The sequence below is a fragment of the Macaca nemestrina genome, chromosome 13 (assembly GCF_043159975.1).
Source record: "Macaca nemestrina isolate mMacNem1 chromosome 13, mMacNem.hap1, whole genome shotgun sequence".
NCBI classification, from domain to species: Eukaryota; Metazoa; Chordata; class Mammalia; order Primates; family Cercopithecidae; genus Macaca; species Macaca nemestrina.
The window spans coordinates 110,357,205-110,370,652 of NC_092137.1; the positions used below are offsets into that span (position 1 = coordinate 110,357,205).

At 48.1% G+C, this 13,448-nt stretch overlaps 1 pseudogene; it reads right to left on the reverse strand.

The window, feature by feature from the left end:
• Positions 1 to 7,932, reverse strand: part of LOC139357742 (SH3 domain and tetratricopeptide repeat-containing protein 1-like) — a 47,504-nt pseudogene extending 39,572 nt beyond the window's left edge.
• Between the last annotated feature and the right edge of the window lie 5,516 nt (positions 7,933 to 13,448).

A 13,448-nucleotide genomic window follows, 5' to 3' on the forward strand; every position in this document is an offset into this window, starting at 1 on the left:
GCCCAGATCACCAGGAAACAGGGCTGCCAGATGAGACACTCGGCCCAGATCACCAGGAAACAGGGCTACCAGATGAGACACTCGGCCCAGATCACCAGGAAACAGGGCTACCAGATGAGACACTCGGCCCAGATCACCAGGAAACAGGGCTGCCAGATGAGACACGGGGCCCAGGTCACCAGGAAACAGGGCTGCTGGATGAGACACTCGGCCCACGTCATTAGGAAACAGGGCTGCCAGATGAGACATGGGGCCCAGATCACCAGGAAACAGGGCTGCCGGATGAGACACTCGGCCCAAGTCACCAGGAAACAGGGCTGCCGGATGAGACACTCGGCCCAGATCACCAGGAAACAGGGCTACCAGATGAGACACTCGGCCCAGATCACCAGGAAACAGGGCTGCCAGATGAGACACGGGGCCCAGATCACCAGGAAACAGGGCTGCCGGATGAGACACTCGGCCCAGGTCACCAGGAAACAGGGCTGCTGGATGAGACACTCGGCCCACGTCATTAGGAAACAGGGCTGCCAGATGAGACACTCCGCCCAGATCACCAGGAAACAGGGCTGCCGGATGAGACACTCGGCCCAAGTCACCAGGAAACAGGGCTGCCGGATGAGACACTCGGCCCAGGTCATTAGGAAACAGGGCTGCCGGATGAGACACTCCGCCCAGATCACCAGGAAACAGGGCTGCTGGATGAGACACTCGGCCCAGATCACCAGGAAACAGGGCTGCTGGATGAGACACTCGGCCCAGGTCACCAGGAAACGGGGCTGCCAGATGAGACATTCGGCCCAGGTCACTAGGAAACAGGGCTGCCGGATGAGACACTAAGCCCGTCCACCAGAAAGGAAATCTGGCTGGGCAGTGGAGGGAAATTCACACAGCCCAAGGACAGCAACAGCATGAACAAAACAAGAAATACCTGACTGGAAAGCCATAGTCTGGCTAGCAAATTCAAAACAGAGCCACAATCCTAGCAGCACACATCACTGCAACACAGAGCTTCAGTCAGTGTGCGCACACTTTAAGTAGAAATGTAAAATGTCCATGTTTTTGGAACAAGTGGGCTATTTTTGTGTGTATGTGATGTCAAAGAAAACAGCTGAGAAGAAACTGTTGGCAAGGAAATAGAAATAGGCGCCCTTACACATTGACAGTAAGATAACGGTATGGCCCTAACGGAAGGGAATCCGACAACACCCATCAATATTTAAAATGCGCAGAACCCTGGATCCCACAATTCCATTTCTAGCAATGCATCCTATGAACATATCCACGCAAATATGCAAGAATTATGTACAACTCAGCATTGATTAATCCAAACGGTTGGGAACAACCTAAATACTTACCAGTGGGGAACTGGTGGAGAATCGTGTTTATCTTATGCCAACATCTGTGTTTTTAAAAACAAGACACATATGCTGGGCACAGTGGCTCATGCGTGTAATCCCAGCACTTTGAGAGGCTGAGGCAGGTGGATCACGAGGCCAAGATATCCAAAGCATCCTGGCCAACATGGTGAAACCTCGTCTATACTGAAAACACAAAAATTATCTGGGCGTGGTGGAGCACATCTGTAGTCCCAGCTACACAGGAAGTTGAGGCAGGAGAATCGCTTGAACCCGGGAGGCGGAGGTTGCAGTGAGCCGAGATCACGCCAGCCTGGTGACAGAGCAAGACTCTGCCTTGGAAAAACAAACAAACAAACAAAAACTGGCAACAGTGGTCACAGGGCAGTGATGGGAGTAGGACTGCCTTTCACTCTCCAGTACGTTTTGAATGTCGCTCATATTACATATTCAAAATATATGACTACAGCAAATATTTTCAAAGTAACTATGAAAAACTGGGAAAATAATATCTAACACACAGAACTGCTGTATAATTAAAGGATGAAAAACAGGCACTATCAGAGTTCAAAGGAAGAAAGATTAATTCTAGCTTGGATGTCAGAGCGGGGATCATGTAAAGGAAGTGAGTATTTCAAGTCTTGAAGGATGGAGAAGATTTAAAGAGGCAGAAGTGTGGAGATGATGTCCCAGATGGAGATAAGAACATAGGCGAAGACGATGTCCCAGATGGAGGTAAGAACATAGGCAAAGACGATATCCCAGATGGAGATAAGAACATAGGCGAAGACGATGAAGAGATGAGAAGGTATAAATTCTAAGTGCAGCTCTCAGGCTGGGCTTCAGAACAGGGCTTAGGCAACAAGCTGGAGTGCAAGGCTGATGGCGGGAATGGAACCACTGAAACCCAAACTTGCATATCACGCCCTGATCATGAGCCTTGAATGCCAAGCCAGGGAACCCGTCCTTGATCTTAACAATGAAAAATCACTGGGCCGGGTGTGGCGGCTCATGCCTGTAATCCAGTGCTTTGAGAGGCTGAGCGAGAGGACTGCTTGAGGCCAGGAGTTTGAAACCACTCTGGACAACACGGCAAGACTCTGTCCTTACAAAAAATTTAAAAATTAGCTAGGCAGGATAGCACACCTGTAGTCCCAGCTACTCAGGAGGCTGAGGCGGGAGGATCACTTGAGCCCAGGAATTTAGGGTTACAGTGAGCTGTCATGGCACGCCTGCATTCCAGCCTGAGCAACAGAGCAAGGGCATGTCTCAAAAATCAAATAAAATGAAATAAAATCACTACAAGTTTGTACAGACATAAAGTATAAAATCATACCATATATGATTTAATCCAGCTATATAATATAAATTAGAAGGGGAAAAGAGAAATTAGGAAGCTATTATAAGAAAACAAGACTCAACTAAGACATGAGCAAAGGCCCTGGGCTCACAGCGTTATCTTTATATAAAGGAATGAACTACCACATTTATTTTCATGGCATCACCAACTCAGATACAGGCTACAGTATTCTGGAACCATCTCTGTATCAGTCAAATCAGATGGCCATAATACCGTAGGCAAATACCATCAAAAACACCATAGGCTGTGTGGTTTAAACATTAGTTTATTTCTCACAGCTCTGGAGGCTGGAAGTCCAAGATCAAAGTGTCGGCCAACTCAGTTCCAGGACAGGGACCTCTTCCTGGCTTGCAGACAGCCACCTTTCTTCTTGTTTCCTCACACCAGGGCAGTGCAAGCTCTCTGCTTTCTCTTTTTATTTTTGAGAAAGTATCTCACTCTGTCACCAGGCTGGAGTGCAGTGGCACAATCTCAGCTCACTGCAACCTCCGACTCCCTGGTTCGAGCAACTCTCCTGCCTCAGCCTCCCGAGGAGCTGGGATTACAGGCACATGCCACCACACCCAACTAATTTTTGTATTTTTAGTAGAAACAGGATTTCAGGATGGTCTCAATCTCCTGACCTCGTGATCTGCCCACCTCGGACTCCCAAAGTGCTGGGATTACAGGTGTGAGCCACCACACCCGGCCTGGTTTCTCTTCTTCTAAGGGCACTAATCCTGTCAGACCAGGGCCCATGCTCATGACCTCATCTAACCCTAATCACCTCCCAAAGGTCCTACCCCCTAATACCATCACACAGGCAGTTAGAACTCCAGTACAAGAATCTGGGGGAGACATAAACATTCAGTTTATAACAATGTCTTTTCAATCCTGTTGAAAAAAACAACCAAATGAGTAGGCGACAAAGTACCTTATATGTAAACAAGTCAGGACTTTTCATATTTCTGCTAACACATTTAGGTCAATTTAAAATGTCTGATAACAAGAGTCAGAAGCAGAGATAAATGAAAGTTAGTTACTCTGCATTTTAGGCCCACATTGAGCTGTCTTCCAATGACATTGTGGCACAAAGAACACTGCTTTCTATTCCTGGTTTTGCCACCAAAAAAGCTGGAACATTTCCCTGTATTTCCGTTTATCTCTAAAATCACTTGGTTGACTTAGCAGACCTCCAAGGTCCCTTCCATTCACAAATTCCACAAATAACTTCCTACCAACAGAGGCTACACAAATAAACTACACTGATGAAGGGGAAAGGTAACACTAGCAAACAATGAAATACACACAAGATAAGACGTATAGAGAACTGGATCAACCACAAACTGGTGGACGATGAGCCGGCGGTGCATAAAAACACATTCCCTAACGATGAACAGAGAGGCAATGGCGCCGAGGTAGTATTGTTGAAGATTTCCTCTTTTAAATCTTCAAGATAAATAGCCCCATTGTTTATATTCATTCTGATTCAATGTGAATGTGAAAACTTCCTCCAGGGGACACAGACATCTAAAATCTTCCTAATGTATCCAATTTGTCACTTGATATTTTTACTGACAAGAAAAATGAGGGACTGAATATACAAACAGACCATGCCTGATCATATGTAGAAAGACAGAACTCAGATCACAACCTGTAGCTGCCCACCCAGGAAACCAATCCCCTATCTACAGTCAACAGCCAGGAGGCCAGCCAGGCTAGCACATCAGACAGGAAGCCAGACTGCTCTCTCTCCACAACCCAGAAACTAAACCACAACTCTGTCCCAGGTGACCAGGACTTGACTCAAAACTGACAGCCACCCTAATTTTGGCCCAGTGTTTCCAGTTAGGATCATTCAGAGAAAGTCAAATATGTCCCTACCCAATCACATAGGACACCCCACTTCTGTACAGCCGCCTCCAACCCCCACAACAGCCTCCACTGGGGGCCGTTCTTTCCATCCTGAAGCTTCCTCACTCCTCATCCGCCACTCACTTGCATGTCAGTCTCTGCCACACGCAAGTGACGGTGCCGACTCTCTTGCCACAGCAACTCTGAGAAAGTCGCCTCTGCCTGTCTCATGTGGGCGGCTTTCCTTCATTTTCCCCAAAGAATAAGTCTTAAATGAGGGGCTTCTTTCTATATGGTCAAGTTATACAATTCAGAAGCCCAGCATGGCAGATTCCAAGCCTGGAAAGACCATACACCCCTCAGGTCCTCTTTCCACAAAACACAGCTTCCTTGAGTTCTTCAGTCACTCCGACCAACCAGGGAAGGAACCACCTGTTATGGAAAGATCAAGGGCCTTGAAGTCAAACTTCTGAGTTCATCCAGTACTTCATCTTTCCACTTAAGAAATTACATGGCCTTGGCCAGGCGTGGTGGCTCGCATCTGTAATCCCAGCACTTGGGCAGGCTGAGTTGGGTGGATCACCCAAAGTTGGGAGTTCAAGGCCAGCATAACCAACACGGAAAAACCCCATCCCTACTAAAAATACAAAATCAGCGTGGCGTGGTGGCGCATGCCTGTCATCCCAGCTACTCGGGAGGCTGAGGCAGGAGAATCACTTGAACCTGGGAAGCAGAGGTTGTGGTGAGCCGAGATCGCACCATTGCACTCCAGCCTGGGCAAGAACAGCAAAACTGTCTCAAAAACAAAACGAAACAAAACAAATGATGTGACCTTGAACAATTTTCTTAACTTCTCTAAGCCTCTATCTTCATCTTCAATAACATAATTTTACCTCCAAGATTGCATTAAATGGAATCCCACATGTAAGCCAGCTGACAAATATTAGGGGCCCTACAGCTGTGCGCTGCTACTGCCGCCCCACTTTACCCCAAGGGAGAAGCGCAAGATGTCCAGAAAAAGCCTGTTGATCCCTGCACCTCAGCATCCTGTGTTCACACAAGGCGCAGTGACATTCAGACTTACCGGGGTCACCCAAATACAAGACATGGTTTGATTTTTCAACTTAGGTACACATGGCTTCTAACGTTCACCATATATGATCCATAATTTAGAAGAGATTTTCCTACACTACCCTGTGGTTCTATTTTAGTAGACTTAGATGTGCCATAATAGCTCACTCTCTTAAGCCCTCTTCAGTATCAAAAACAAAACTTTAATCTGTAACACAGTTATCAGCAGTGAAAGTGGAAAAGGTACCTAGGAGTCAAAATGATCCTCTGCCCCGCCCTGCCCCACCCTACAAAAAGCTGTTCAGGAGTATTTGGGCTGCTTATGAGAATGCTGTCTGTATTCCCAGGGACAGACAAACGCCTACCCTGGTTAGAAGCTGCGCTGCTCAGCCTCCGGGGTAGAAAGCTCCCCATACCCTCTACCCAAGGAGAAGAGAAGCAAACGGGGTGGCCAGGCTCCAGGATGTGGACTGTTTAGTGTGGTTTCTGCAGTCCAGGTCACCGCCATGGGTGAAGCTCTTCCTTCCTTCTTTTCCACCCAAGTGGCCAAGGTCCTACGGCTGCTGTAGGGCCTCTTCCCTGTGAGTCAGCCCAGGCATTCCCTTTCCCCTTCCTTCTGTTTTTTTGAGATGAAGTCTCGCTCTGTCACCCAAGCTGGAGTGCAGTGGCATAATCTTAGCTCACTGCCACCTCTGCATCCCGGGTTCAAGCAATTCTCTTGCCTCAGCCTCCCAAGTACCTGGGATTACAGGCATCCGCCAAAACGCCCAGCTAATTTTCATATTTTTAGTAGAGACATACTTTCAACTTGTTGGTCAGGCTGCTCTCGAACTCCCGACCTCAGGTGATCCACCTGTCTCGGCCTCCCAAAGTGCTGGGATTACAGGCATGAGCCACTGCGTCTGGCCGAGTCAGCTCAGCCATCCTGACTTTTTGTTCTGGTAAAATTACTCTCTTCTACATCTACCTTCCAAGTAGCTAAATCAGAGATCTGGCCCTTGGGACAGGCTTGAAGAATCCCTGTTTTTGGTCCTCAAGAGGTCCTACCAGGGTCTGGGACAATTCCAAGACTTGTGTTCTTAAAGAGGAAAGAAACCTCACATACACGGCTCTCGCAGAGCTCAGGCAGAGCTCAGGCAAGGCTTGGGAGGCGGCCCTAAGGTTTGGGTGTGCCATCTACGATAACAGCTAAGAGATCTGAAGCCAGCTGTCTGGGTTCAAACCTCAATTCCAACAGCACTGGCTGTGTGATGTTAGACGACATCCCCAGCCTCTCTGTGGTTCAGTTTCCTCACTGTAAAAGGGCCACAATAAGAGAGCTGCTCTAAAAATTAAGTCAATTGGTGCATATAAGGTATTCAGAATAATGCTTGGCATATGGGGGACTTCAATAGACACGTACTGGACAGAGTAACTTAGCAATTACTAAATATACTCATGCAGGCCAGGCGCGGTGGCTTACGCCTGTAATTCCAAAACTTTGGGAGGTTGAGGCGAGAGGGTCACTTGAGCCCAGGAGTTTGAGACTAGCATGGGCAACAGAGCAATATTCCACCTCTAAAACTGTGTGTAACATACATGTCTATATACACTCAAATGTTCACAGTGTATTTATAGTATACAAAATAGCTGGAATACAGACTTAACTATTCACAATGGTTACTTCTAGAGAAGGGGGAATGCAAATTTCAGCTTTTTACCCCACACATATATTCTTGTATCATCTGAAATATTTAAGCAAATTGTATGTATAAATTTGCCCCGAAACACATAGCAGAACAATGTAGTTTTCACTCAAAAATCTTCAAATCATGATGGAATTGTCCTGTGAAAGTAAAGTTAGAGAGGTGAAAAGTCTCCCTCCAGCCTAAATGCTCTTTCATATGACCTATATTACACAAACCAATGCAGACGCCCCAATCCTTTCCCCACTGTCATAAGAATTTTTCAGTGAACTTACAAACTAGATGATAGAGTTACCAGGCAAGAACGTGGATCCAGTTCTGCTTTTTCAAAGGCCAGTATTTCTCACATAATAGTAATGCATTCTTCAACCGGTCAACTGCCCCCAACACCTGAGCTCTCTGTTGTACACAACTCAGCGAGGCCTGGGAGAAAACAGTGCAAATTTCACTTAGTAACAACACATCCCGCCTGATTCCTCTGCTAGGTTAGTTCTCAAGTCGTCTTTTTCTAAGCTTTCATTCGGCTCTGCCACACGTACCTAGGCTGGGTAAAACACTTGACCAGGTTTTTTTCTTCGAGACGGAGTTTCACTCAGTCGCCCACGCTGGAGTGCAGTGACGCCATCTCGGCTCAGAAGCCAGCGCCCGGGTCCATGCAGCCCCCTCCGTGGCAGACGCGGGGAGCCGGGGAGCAGTGGGGACCGGCCCCTACCGGCAGGACGACCGGGACCCCCGCGCGGGCCCACGCGGTATCGTAGCAGGCGCGAAGCCCCCGGTACCACCCGAGGCCGAGACAAAGCCCAGGCGCAAGGACCCCGGATCCCGACCTCGGACCCTGCGGAACCCAGCTCGGAGCCGCCTCGCCCGGGGCAGAGACCCCCGCCCGGTCCGGAGACCTCGTTGCCCGTTCTCACCTCAGGCCGCCGCCTCGGAGCGCTCGCTCCTCGCCGCGGCGCCTGGGCCGACTGGAGCGCAGCTGAGCAGCCGACAGAGCCGAGGCAGCCTCAACCACGGAGCCCCGGGGCGGGGCCGCTGCCGCCGCTTCAGCCCGTGTTCCACGCTCAGGATCCGGCTCGGATCAAGGAGCTGCAGCTGGCGCGGGGCTGCGGCCGGAAAACACACCATGCAGGTGCACAGGGCCCCGCCTGCCGCCCGCTGCCCCGCCCCCAGCGGAGCCGGGCGCCCAGGGCCCGCCCCCCGGCCAATGGGGAGCGAGCCGCGCGGAGAGGGCGGGGCCTAGGGGAACAAATGGAGGCTGGGTGGGGCGGTGCTGGGATTGGGCGTACAGGTTTCCGCGGGAGGACGGTACCCAAGAGCTGGCCGGATCCTGGCCTCCTAGAAGACCCAGCTCTACGTCCACCTGCAGTCTGGTCTACAGGACGCGCTCATCTCAAGCCCAGAACTCAGGCTTTTAGGGCAGAGAGCGAGAGACAGGCTTGCTTTACAAAAAGTGAAACTGAGGTCCAAGGAATAGGATTGCCTGCTGCCCGAAGTCACGTAGTCCCATTCACTCGTTCACTTTGTGATTCACCAAACATTTGAAAGCACGTATGGTGGGCTTTAGGAGTGAAGTAGGGCCGGGCGCGGTGGCTCGCGCCTGTAATCCCAGTACTTTGTGGGGCCGAGGCAGGTGGGTCACTTGAGGCCAGGAGTTCGAAACCAGCCTGGCCAACAAGATGAAACCCCATCTCTGCTAAAAATACAAAAACTTAGCCGATCGTGGTGGCGCGTACTTGTGGTCCCAGCTACTGGGACCTGTGTAAAACAGGACCTGCACCCTGAAGGCACTCACTCAGGGATACTGCTGGGATGGGTGGATGCACAGTTAAGGTCTTCATGGTGGCTGAGGCTGACCTCATCCCCATCGCTCTTCCCACACACACCTGAACACTCATCACTCCCACGCTCACACCCACCACTGAAAGCCTGGCCCCTAATCTGATTTGCCTAACAAGGTCTCCAGATGAACAACACATGCTTCCCTACCTCTCCCCTGCTAGGGCCCCACCGTGTTCTGGGATGTACTCAGGGATCAGGAGAACAAACCCTCAGGGAGTGAAAGGACATTCCAGGGTGCAGGCCTCTGCATCCCCCTGCATGCCCTCACCCCTGCCTGACACACCCTCACCCCGTACCTGGCCAGCTCCTACCAACCCTTAAATTCTCACCAAGTTCAGTGGTGGCAGCCACACCCTAAAGTGGCTGACCCCCCAATAACCTATGTCCTTGTATAGTCTTCCTGACCTTGGGTACGAGCAAAACCGGTGACTGGCTTCTAACCCATAGAGCCTGGCAAAAGCAATGGGATGTCACTGTCACAGTGCATCACCTTCGCAGACTTGAGAGAAAGGTTCCGCCTGCAGGGGCTGCCGGAGGGAGATGATGTGCTGAGAAAAGACCTTTGGAGGGGCCCCGTAGGCAAGGAAGCAAAAAGCTGGGCCCTTGCCAAGCGGGTCCGAGGAAATGAATTCTGCCAGTAACCTCAGCGGATGTGGAAATGCATTCTGCCCTGGTGGAGCCTCAGATGAGGATGCAGCCCAGCTGCTTAGCGTGAGATTCCAAGCACAGGACCCGCTAAAATGTGCTCAACTCCTAGCTTGCCAAAATTGGCTTAAAAGTGTGTGTTGTTTTAAGCTTCTAAGTTTATAGTTATCGCCTGTGAAAGTGTTAAAATATGAGACAATAACTTAGGTCCCTTCCCCATCACACACATTCTTCTTTCTGGCATTCATCACAATTATAGTTATTGATTGAAAATCTCCCTCTTGACTGGGTGCAGTGGCTCAGGAGTTCCAGACCAGCCTGGCCAACATGGTGAAACCCCATTTCTACTAAAAATACAAAAATTAGCTAGACGTGGTGGTGCAATCCTGTAATCCCAGCTACTCGGAAGGCTGAGGCAGGAGAATTGCTTGAATCTAGAAGGCAGAGGTTGCAGCGAGCCGAGATGACACCATTGCACTCCAGCCTGAGTGACAAGAACAAAACTCCGTGTCAAAAAAAGAAAAAAAAATTGTCTCTTGCCACTAGCTTGAAGGTCCCATGAGAAGAAAAATGGAAACTCTTGCTCATAACAGTGCCCCAAATGCCCAGCACGGTGTAGTTCTAGGGCAGTGGGTCGATGGTGGAAGCTTCTGGTTGAAGGGCCCAGCTGGCCCTCTCAGCTGCCTTCTCTCTGGTGAGGTTCCATTATAGAGAACAGAATAGTTTCTTGCCTTTCCAGAGTCCCTCTTAGTGGGGATTGGCCAAGTGACATTGTCCTGCCCCGGGACATATAAGTGGAAGTTGGCTGAAAGATTTCTAGCCATGGTGTGCTGGGGCGATTGCAACCAGGACATGAGAGCTGACTATCCATTGTTCGGGAATTCTGCAAGTTGGTTGTTCAACACATTCAGTACTTCAAAATATTAAATAATATAAACTCGCAAATTAAAAAATGCATTAGACCAGATGCAGTGTCCCACGTCTAACACATTGGAAGCCTGAGGCAGGAAGATCATTTGAGCCCAGGAGTTCAAGACCAGCTTAGGCAAAAAAGGAAGACCCTGTCTCCACAAAAAATTTTAAAATTAGCTAGGCATGGTGGTGTGTGCATCCAATCCTAGCCACTCAGGAGGCTGAGGTGGGAGGATCGCTTGAGCCATCTGTTCAAGGCTCCAATGAGCTATGATAGTGCCACTGCACTCCAGCCTGGGTGACAGAGCCAGACCCTATCTCAGAAATAAGCATATTTCATACATCAATAAATTTATAATAAATGTATATTTATATATACATTTATGTATTACAATTATATATTTAGACGTAAATATATATTTCTTGTTTTATTTATTTATTTATTTTGAGACGGAGTTTAACCCTTGTCACCCAGGCTGGAGTGCAATGACGCAATCTGGGCTCACCACACCCTCCACCTTCCGGGTTCAAGTGATTTTCCTGCCTCAGTCTCCTGAGTAGCTGCGATTACAGGCACGCACCACCATGCCTGGCTAATTTTTGTATCTTTAGTAGAGATAGAGTTTCTCCATGTTGGTCAGGCTAGTCTCGAACTCCTGACCTCAAGTGATCTGCCCACCTCGGACTCCCAAATTGCTGGGATTACAGGTGTAAGCCACTGTGCCCAGCCTATATGTTATATTTATATATTATAATTATGTATATTAATTTTATATAATTATATATAAATATAAAAACTTTCCTTGCCTTCTCTTGTTTCTACCTACAGTCAGTCTCATGACTTCAAATACTATCTACATGTAATAATTTTAAATGTATATTTTTTTTATATATATATATATATTTTTTGAGACGGAGTCTCGCCCTGTAGCCAGGCTGGAGTGCAATGATGCAGTCTCAGATCACTGCAACCTCTGACTCCTGGGTTCAAGCGATTCTCCTGCCTCAGCTTCCCAAGTAGCTGGGCTTATAGGCTCCCAGCACCACGTCCAACTAATTTTTGTATTTTTAGTAGAGACAGGGTTTTGCCATGTTGGCTAGGTGGGTTTCGAACTCCTGACTTTAATTTATCTCCCGCCTCGGCCTCGTAAGGTGCTGGGAATACAGTGCTGGTCAAAATATTTTTCTGTTTCCAAGCACTTTACATGAGAGGAAAGCGGAGAATAAATCATCTTACACTCTACTGTAAAAAAAAAATCTTTGTGCCTCTCTTCTTTTCATCTTTCCTAAGTGTACATATTGCCAAAATGTCTTTAGGTTGAGGTCCCCACGTGAAAACTTTACAGGGTGTTGAGTTCTCAACCACCCTCCTGTCTTTTCCTAGTCCTGGTATTTTAGAACTGTCTGGGGACGACCCAGGATACCCACAGTGGCCATGTCTGTTGGAGGGTCTAGTGAGTATCAGCCCCGGGGTCACCTCATCGCCAAGGACAGCCTGAGGTAGGGGGTAGAGTCTCTCAGGAGAGTAGCTGGATGCTCTTGGCCTTAGAGGAATCTCCTGGTATAGTTTCATCTAAAATGGTGATCCCTTAGGGTTATTAAAATTTTAGGACATTAAAATGAATGGACAATACAACGTAATGTGATTAAAGCTAGGTCATTAAAACTGTTCTTCCAGCCAGAGTTTTGTTTCCTCGGAGACACATTGATGGTCTGCAAATGGGATGCTGATATTGAGAGGAAAAGGCAAAAATGGTTTCTGCTCTCTAGATTGTCACAGACTTGTGAAGAGAGAAAAACTGTCCCAAAGGACAAGGAAAACCCACCCCAGAGAGGATGTGCAACAACCTGAACATGAAAATGCACTGAAGGCGCACAGAAGGACAAAGAGCAGTGCCAGTGCCTCCTAGGTGGTCACTGAGCACTTTACTGAACAGGATGGGTGTCCCGAGGGATAGAATGGCCTGCAGTGACACTTAGAAAGGTGTTGGAGTCTGCACTGTCTCTCCCTGAATTTGTTACCTTGAAAAGGCTTCTCCACTTATTTGAGTTTCAGTTTTTCATTGACTGTAAGATACATTTTATCTGTACAGCTTGAAAGATAAACATACTATTTCCAAAGAGGCGAGGTAAAATGATGTATTTTATTTGCTAAAAATTCGTATTTATTTCTTCCCCAGAGTGAGTGTAGTAAGTTTTAAAGGTCTGTTCTTTTCAAAGGTAATTTCAAATGGAATTTTAGGACTTAGCTTTGTCAATGCTACCGCTGAAATAAAAGTGTGATAGATAAATTGATGATTTACAAAGATTCACCAAAATGTCAGTTTCCCTCTTGCAGCATGGTGAAGAATTTATGACAGTGGACACATCTGTATTCTCTTATCTGGATACCTGAGGGTTTTGTTTTTTTTTTTTTTTTTTGGAGACACTGTCTTGCTCTGTAGCCCGACTGGAGTGCAGTGGCGCCATCTCTGCTTACTGCAACCTCCGCCTCCCGGGTTCAAGTGATTCTCCTGTGTCAGCCTCCTGAGTAACTGGGATTATAGGCACCCACTACCACACCCAGCTAATTTTTGTGTTTTTAGTAAACATAGGGTATTAGGCCTGGCACAGTGGCTCAGGCCTGTAATCCCAGCACTTTGGGAGGCCAAGGTGGGCAGATCATAAGGTCAGGAGTTCCAGAGCAGCCTGACCAACATGATGAAAACCTGTCTCTATTAAAAATACAAAAAAATTAGCTGAGCC